The sequence below is a fragment of the Penaeus japonicus genome, unplaced genomic scaffold (genome assembly GCF_977035675.1).
Source record: "Penaeus japonicus unplaced genomic scaffold, GWHDUDI00000001_assembly GWHDUDI00000029, whole genome shotgun sequence".
Classification (NCBI taxonomy): Eukaryota; Metazoa; Arthropoda; class Malacostraca; order Decapoda; family Penaeidae; genus Penaeus; species Penaeus japonicus.
Genome location: NW_028234431.1, coordinates 33,479,798 through 33,488,755, shown reverse-complemented (window position 1 = coordinate 33,488,755; position 8,958 = coordinate 33,479,798). Strand labels below are relative to the sequence as shown.

General features: G+C 30.0%; 1 protein-coding gene across 1 annotated transcript in view; it reads right to left on the bottom strand.

The window, feature by feature from the left end:
- LOC122242546 (neuropeptide F receptor) overlaps positions 1-5,471 on the bottom strand; it is a 129,887-nt gene extending 124,416 nt beyond the window's left edge. The window contains exon 1 of the mRNA XM_086554340.1: positions 935-5,471. The gene's annotated coding sequence lies outside the window, so the exon portion shown is untranslated. The remainder of the gene's footprint in view (positions 1-934) is intronic.
- Positions 5,472-8,958: the final 3,487 nt, after the last annotated feature.

The window sequence follows — 8,958 nt, the reverse complement described above, 5'->3', positions numbered from 1 at the left end:
ATACCACTAATACTACAATTACTGATGAAAACAATGATAATAACATAATGATGATGGTGATGACGATGATGATAAATACAATGGCGACGGCAATTGTGATGATGATGATGATGAGGAGGAGGAGGAGGAGGAGGAGGAGGAGGAGGAGGATAATGATGATGAAGGCGATGATAATAAGGATAATGATGGCATTGATAGTGGTAATGCAAATAATAAAAATAGCAATAATAATAAAACTATGAATGATAATATCGATAGCAATGATAATACTGAAAATATTCATAATAATCGATAATTACAAGATAATAATGATAATAATAATAACAATATAACAATATAATCATTATAATTATCATAAGAATAACACTTACATTATCATCATAATTATTTTTCTTTTTTTGTTATTATGATAATGGTGATGACAAGGAAAATGTCAACAGTACAAAGAAAAATATCATAATGATTATAACGATTATAACTACAACAACATCAGTAATATTATCAATGACGATAACAATACTAACAACAACAATAATAATGATGATAACAATAATAACACTAATAAGAATAGCAATAATAAATAATGATAATAATAATGATATTGATAATGATGATGCAAATAAAAATGATAATAATCAAGATAATAGTGATGATGAATAAGGATAATGATAATGTTATCATTAAGTATCAATGATTATTAATGTTATCATTAATTATCAACAATTATTAATGTTATCATTAATTATCAAGCACATCTTCCCTGGCCAGTGCATCTTATTTTCTTTTATTCACGCACAAGATAATAGCTTGTCATTTATCTGACAACGACCTTGATAATCCTCTTTATTTGAATTCTTGTTACTTCTGTAATATCAATAGTTTAGTTAGTATCTAATATTTCTGTTATAATACAAGGTATGAATTAATTGCTTACCTTTTTGCTTGCATAATGATGTCACTGTTGAGACATTGTCCGTGGTATCAGGTTTGTCGTCTCATCATTTTGGTTCGGATTTCCCTCTTCTTCTCTTCTTTATTGTGTATTATGTTCTTCTTGTTCTTCTTTCTGTCTTTCGATCTCCCTTAATCTGTTTCTCACTCTTTTTCGATCTTTTTTTCACTTATAATGCATTCATGTTGCCAGAATGTTCTGCAATAAAGTTTGTCATTTTTTTTGGGGGGGAGAAGTTAAAACCACAAGAAGACGAATTAATTTCTAAGTTGTCTTTCCTGTTCCTTGTAAGAGTCTAAAGAGTTTATCTAGTCATAGCGTTTGAAATTTCCTTTTAAACACCCATGTAAAATTGTCTGTAATTAGTGCCTTGCTACTTTTCTTCTTTTTTCCCTTCTATTTTTTTCTCTCTTCCCCTGCTTGTCTATCGCCTTCCTTCTCTCTCACTCTCTGTTTCATATGACAACTTCATCACCAGTTTGTTGTTTGCTTTTTTGTTTTGTTTTAAGTCTGTAAGATTTAAAACATTTACAAAGATGTTCTGATACTCTCCAATTACCGGGTCTATACACTTTTTTCCAATGAGAAAAATATTACCAGCTTCCGCAACAAGAGGAACTCGTATTGTCCTTTAGTAGTCGAGTGTGAGGGAGACAAGTATAGTAGATAATCAGACAAAAAACTGAGCAAAATATTTCCTGTCCAATGTCATTTCTTTCCTCCACTTCTTCACCGATGTTTTCCTTCTTCCAAGCTTTGTAAAAAGTCTGTTAAAAATAACAAGTGTTTTTGAACGACACTCGGGTAGGTAGACGTCACTCCGACTCAACCAGGGGAGAAAGAAAGGGGAGAGGAGGGGCAGGGAAGGAGGGCAGAAGCGAGAAGGAGTGGGGGACGGGAGACGGAGGCTGTTGCTCGAGCCAGCGTAACAAGCAGAGGAGCGACCGCGGCAACATCAGCTGGTGGCTGCCCGCGTGGGAATGCTCGCCGAGCACGCCGTCGCTCCGCTAATATGGACCTGGAACACCTACTGCGCATGCGCATTGACTTTGTTTGTGGTGTGTGGATATGTATGTGTGTTTGAGTATTTGCGATGATTACGACCTTAATGATATAGCATGTACATGTGCAAATGTATTCACACGCGAGACAGCGTTTTTACATAATTATTTAGTGTTGATGTGTCCTTTGTATGCTTGGTTCTCGACCAAACCAGAAAGTTGAAAACAGGTAAACAAAAGTTATATTTATTGAAATAATTTGCTCACATGGAGAATGTCTTTCTAATTTGTCGGTTCCTCATTAAGAAGTTCGATAAACCTCATCAACATCTAGAGAAAACAAAATTTTAAAAACTTTCCAAGCGTCTAGGTGTATACAAAGTTCGCAAAATAATTATTTGAATATTCTACTGACTTAATTTTTTGTATAGTGGAGGAATGGAATAAGCCGAAAAAAAACATTATTTTAGATCTTGCTCTAAAATTTTATCAGAATCGTTTATTATTCTAAATCTTTCGCTTCTCATCCCCTCTCTTCCTCTATTTCATCTTCTATTTTGTATTATATTAATGACAATAACACACAGTATGAAAATAAATATGCATATTCCGATCAAAAATCAAAACTCATTTCATGGTATAAAATATCGTAATTATAACTTACGGGAGGTCGAGGGTGGAGCAAATTTCTCCGTGTTTTGCTATTTATTACTGTCATCATTATTATCATTTTTATTTTCATTATTATCATCAATATCATTGTCATTGTTGTTATTATTATTTATATTATCATTAGTATCATTATTGTTATCATTATTATCATTATTGTTATTAATTTATCAAAACCCTTATTTTCTTAATTATTATTGCTATTATAATTACTATAACCACTACTATTATTGTTGTTTTTACTTTTCAATATTGTTATTATTGTGATTGTTATCAATATCATATCAATATTATTACTATCATTTATTAGAATAACTTGATAACTATCATTACACCCATATTACCATAATTATTAATATCATCATCATTATTGATATTATCATCTTGATTATGATTATCAACATCATTATAATCATAATAATACAAATAATTATTATCTATTATGATTTTCATTATCCATTATCATCACAATGATTACAATATCAATTATTATCATCATTATTATCATTATTATTATTATCATCATTATTATCATTATTATTATTATCATCATTATTATCATCATTGTTTATTGTTATTGTAATCATCATTATCATCATCAAATCATTGTTATGATTATTTTGATCTTTATTATCATTGTTATTATCATTATTATTATCAATATCATTTTTATCAATACAATTATCTTTGCTATCATTATCATTATTATTATCATTATCATTATTATCATTGTCATTATCATTATCATAATTATTCTTATTACTATTGTTATTATTATTACTATCATTATTATCATCATCATGATTATTTTCATATCAATGATAACAAGAATAATTATTTTTGTTATTATTATTATCAAAGTTGTTGTTGTTCACATAATAGGAGTAAATCAAATGATAAGGATGATAATCATGATAATGATTATCATTATTATTATCATTACTATTATCATTATTATTATAATTATCATTATTATTATCATCATTATTATTTTCATCTTCATTATCATAGTTAGAATTACTATCATCTTTATTGTCATAATTAGAATTATTATCATTATCCTGATTATAATTATGATGATAATAATAATTAACCTATTTCTATAATGTTATCCTTATTATAATTACTGTTAACATTACTTATCTCATTAGCTTTTTCATTAGTATTATTACTATCCTTGCAATATGAAATACACATTTGTCGTACATGAGTTTCTGAAAACTCATTTCGCCATAGATATTGTGCTATTGTAGTGTTTTTCATCTCATTCTTTTGAATTATAAATGAATTGGCAGAGTCAATATATCCAGAAGAGGTTATATTAGAAAAAACAAAATAAAATGTCTACATTCATTAGATAAAAATGAGCAAATAAGATTATAAAAGAACAGCAATCAAAATTGACATAAAAAGATAATACTAAAACTGAACAAAAATAACAAAAATAAAACAGAAAAAAATAAGCAATACTAAACTGAAATAAGAATAAAAACAGTCCAGCATAACAAGTTTAATTACTATAAAAAACAAAGTATTATCCTTTAAATAAAATCCGCCCCTTTGCCAGAGGCTACACGTAAAAAGAGTATCTGCCTGTTTTCTTATGGCGACGATGTCAACAATGGATTGCCTAGCCTCTGGTTGAATTACATTAAAAAATAATTACTAAAACCTTTTAGATTCTTCTTATTAGCTGGACCTTACAAACTCAAGTTAAAAACTTAACTAATAAAGTTATAAAACGGCATGCGAACATTAACAGTACAAAGGTATAGGACAATCATAAAATCAATCAAAAGTAGTTAAAAACGAAACAAATAAAACGTGAACATATAAAAAACGTGCATAGAACAAATAAAATAATGAATTACATATAACTTATCAAACTGAACATAGAAAGATACGCTAAAAAGATAAACAAATAAGTCGCTACAGCTGACAAGAGGCAACGTGGTCACCCCTATTTATCGCTCCTTTCGAGGGACAGAACAGAAATCTAGGGGGCGGTACCACGTTTTGGGGTTACTGATGTAAATATGAGTCATTACACTATATAACGCCATGGCAAAGAGTCCAGTCATAAAGAAGATCAAGGTCACAACAAGGGTCACATCAGGAGAAAAGTCACAAAAAGATTAAGGATATAAAGCTTAAAGTCCCCCCAAAATATCAAAGAAGCAAATGGGAGTAAGGTCATTATAAGCCACTATCACATGCAGGTAAAAAAGGAGAAGTTCAAGGTCACCAATGAGGTTAACGTTATATAAGGTCATGGCATCACATGGCAAGGCATCAATAAAGGTCAAGGTCACAAAAAATAGCGTCACAGTTTATCAGGCTTTCAAAAAAAGTTATCACAAAAAGCTAAAGTCACAAATCAGGTAGGACGCAAAATGTCAGCTGCACAGAAAAGGTCACCGTATTAAAGTGCCACAATATGTTGCCAAAAAGGGCACAAAAGCCCATTTGCATGAATCGGTCTTTAACAAGATCAAGGACACAAAAAAAATCCTTAAAAAAGGTAGTTATACAAAAAAGATAATCAACATGAAAAGTAATGACCAAGGACGCAAAAAAGGTCAGCCGTAAATGATACTAAAGATGCAAATGCATAAGGTCACAATAAAGTTGAGCGTCCCACCAAAGGTCAATAATCGGGAAAAAATAGTTACAATAAGAGGTAAATATCCAAAAGGTCAGTAAAAAAAACGGTAAAAAAGTCACAACGAAAAAGGCCTACATTATAATAAGGTCAAGGTCAATGGAAAGGTCACAAAGAGCCATAGTCCTATTACAGGTTATATATGCAAAAAGAGATCAAGATCGCAAACAAAAAGCAAAAAAACAAAAAATACGAGGACACTAAGAAGCCAATCCGGCAATCAAAAAAATCGCCATAAATATCAAGGTGAAAAAAAAGGTCATAGTCACAACAACAGCTTGCAAAAAGGTCATGGTCACAAAAAAGTACAAATAGGTCAACATCACAAATCGTGAACATCAAACGCGGAACTCCAATATAAGATCCAGAGTTGAGGGGGGGGGGGATCTTACAAACGAAATCTACGCCCATTCCCGAAAGTCGGAAATCGTATTTTCTTTCGCCGAAGAGTTCCTGGCAGGTTCTTCCGCAAGCGCCTCTCTGCCATTCAAAGCCTTGTTTTGCTTGATGACGTCATAGCGACATAGCGTAACCCAGCGGTTCTTCCCAATCTCTTCTGGTCATGCAGCACCTCCAAATTCTACCACCATTGTTATCATTTATTGATAATTGCATGCATACCATTTCCATAACATTAACACAGCTCATACTGATACTAATAATTGTAACTGAATTACCATAACTGAGATACATCACTATGAAAATAAATCAAATGCGATTATATTTCCTATCTCATAGATTTTACGCAGAATATGTGCTTCTGAGCGATGTCTATCGAAACTGAGCGAAAACCTAAAGTGCCGGCTGGCTGGACGCGCTCCGAGCCCAGGAAGGTAAGTTTCAAACCTTGAGGTACGATCCACCTTGCATATCCGTCTTACTTATTTCAGTGTCAATTAATGATGTGCTTGAAATTTTAATGATACGGAAAGATAAAATCCACCATTGCAGACATTTGTTTGAGGATCCTAAGCGGAACTAATGACTAGCCTGCATTAAATATGCGGTGAATTAACATATTTACGGTATTTACCACGTATTTCATTTTATTTCTACATGTTACAAACGTCCATCTGTAACGAAAATTCTATACAGCAACGCCCAGTATAGATAATCTTTAATATCTTCAGCATGTCTTTTTTCCGAACTTCTCTCTCGATGCCATTGGTGACGTCAAGCCAAAGCCACGTCCACTCTGCAATGAAGTGATGCGAGCAGGTTGGAGCGAGAAGTTTTATAATACTGAAGCCAATTGTCCACACTAACAAGGAGTGAACACGGGCGAGTGCGAACGAATATGGGGAGAGTTAACAGATAACTTTTCCCGCTTGAATCTCGAAATTCAAGCGTTTATACCCATTTTACTCACAAAAGATATATACATATCCACTGATGGCATTTAAACGGACAAGCTCCCCGAGGGAATGCAGCTTACAAATGTGTTTTTGTTAATGCTATCACCAAGTATTTATATCTAAATCTATGTAAAATTCAGAGGAATTGTCTGGAAAAGCAAAATTCCCTTTCATATACGTATGAATGGTAGATACTACCATTCACCCAGGAACCATAACAAGAGGCGGAAAAGAAGACACGTGTGTTTGTAGATGTTAAGTTATAACCAATTATAACCGTTCAAGTATACGAACATCATAAACTCTTATACACAGATCACAGTAACACAGTGTAGTGTATAAGCAGGGGAATGAAAAATAGCTTTGATTATTACAATAAGAACACAAAACTATACCCATAATCATTTTTATTAATTCTAGTTGTGGTTATTTTCACACACGAGCAGACGAACACCTACAGGTACACGTGCACATGTGTTATATAACCTTAACAAATGCAGCATTACAAGGGTTTAAAGTTCAAAGCAAACTTTCCTAATAGCTTTATATCAAAGAAGGACTACATATGCAGTTCCATGGTTGACTCTTTACCTCAAGGGCACGATTAGGACGACAAACCAACAAGCGTTTTATCAGAGCGAAAGTAACGTCAATGTCACTCCGTGTCAAGGATGTCACCGCTGGAGTGACAGACATTGTGATTTTTAGTTACTTGTTTTTTTTTTTTTTTTTTTTTTTTTTCTTATTTATAGTTCATATAATGTGAGTGCTTGATATGGATGATAAATTATGACTTTTATAGATCTCAAACAGAAGATTATTTTGTTTTAATTTTGTGCATGCTGAAAGCAATTTTATGTTTTATTATTATGAATATATGAATCATTTATGATAAAGTAGCGTTCAAGTTTCTGAATATTACAAGCATATGATGTTATACTGAGTTCTAATTTACGTTCAGAATAACAAAATTGCAAAATCTGATATTTCAAGACTTTCTTCATTACGTGGCAATCACTGGTGTAGTTTCGAACAAAAAGATTACACAATGAAATGACATCATGAAGATATGACAAACCGGCAACAAATACTTGACATGAAATTAATAACTGCTATGCTATGTATATAATAGATGAGCGACCTGATAAGATATATATGTATGTATATCTTTACGTGCTCAGGAAGTGTATGTCCTTTTTAAGCCTGTGTGATAATGATGTATGTATATAATTTGCATTTTAACAAGGATTATTGCCGCTAGATGTATTGATGAATAAACTCAATACTTTTCATTATTAGGGTTGCATCGTTGCAATAGGTAGAGCTGATGAAAAGCGTGCAATGTGCAATAATAGCAAATTAATCTCACCGTTGCCAGCGAACTGATTGGATGAAGAGCGCTGAAGGTGAGGATGGTGTCACAGGACCTTCATCTTTATCCTTGCAATGCTGACAGTCTATCTAAAATATATGTAGGTATATGTATATATCTATATCTATCTATCTATCTACCTATCTGTATATATATATATATAATATATATATATATATATATATATATATATATATACATATATATATATATATATATATAAATATATATATATATATATATATATATATATATATATAAAGATAGATATTATATTATATAATAAATAGATATATAATATATATATAAAATATCTATATTATAGTATATATATATATAGATATATATATTTATAATAATTTTATATATATATATATATATATATATATATATATATATATGTATATATATATATATATATATATATATATATATATATATATAATATATATATATATATAATACATACATATATATATATATATATATAAATATATATATGTATATATATATATTATATATAGTATATATATAATATATATATCGATATATATATATATAAATATATATATATAGATATATAATATATATATATATATATATATATATATATTATATATATACATCCACACACACTTAAACACACACACACCCACACCAACCACACACAATTATAAATATATATTATAAATATATATATATAGATATATATATATAAATAATATAATATATATTTATATAATATAAATATATAATATATATAATATAAATATATAGATAGATTATATATATAATTGTATATATATATATAAATATATATATATAATAAATATATATATATATACCAACATTATAATTTATATTATATACATATTCATATCAATATCTATCTATCTATCTATCTATCTTTCTACCTATCTATCTATCAACTATCTAATCTATCATCT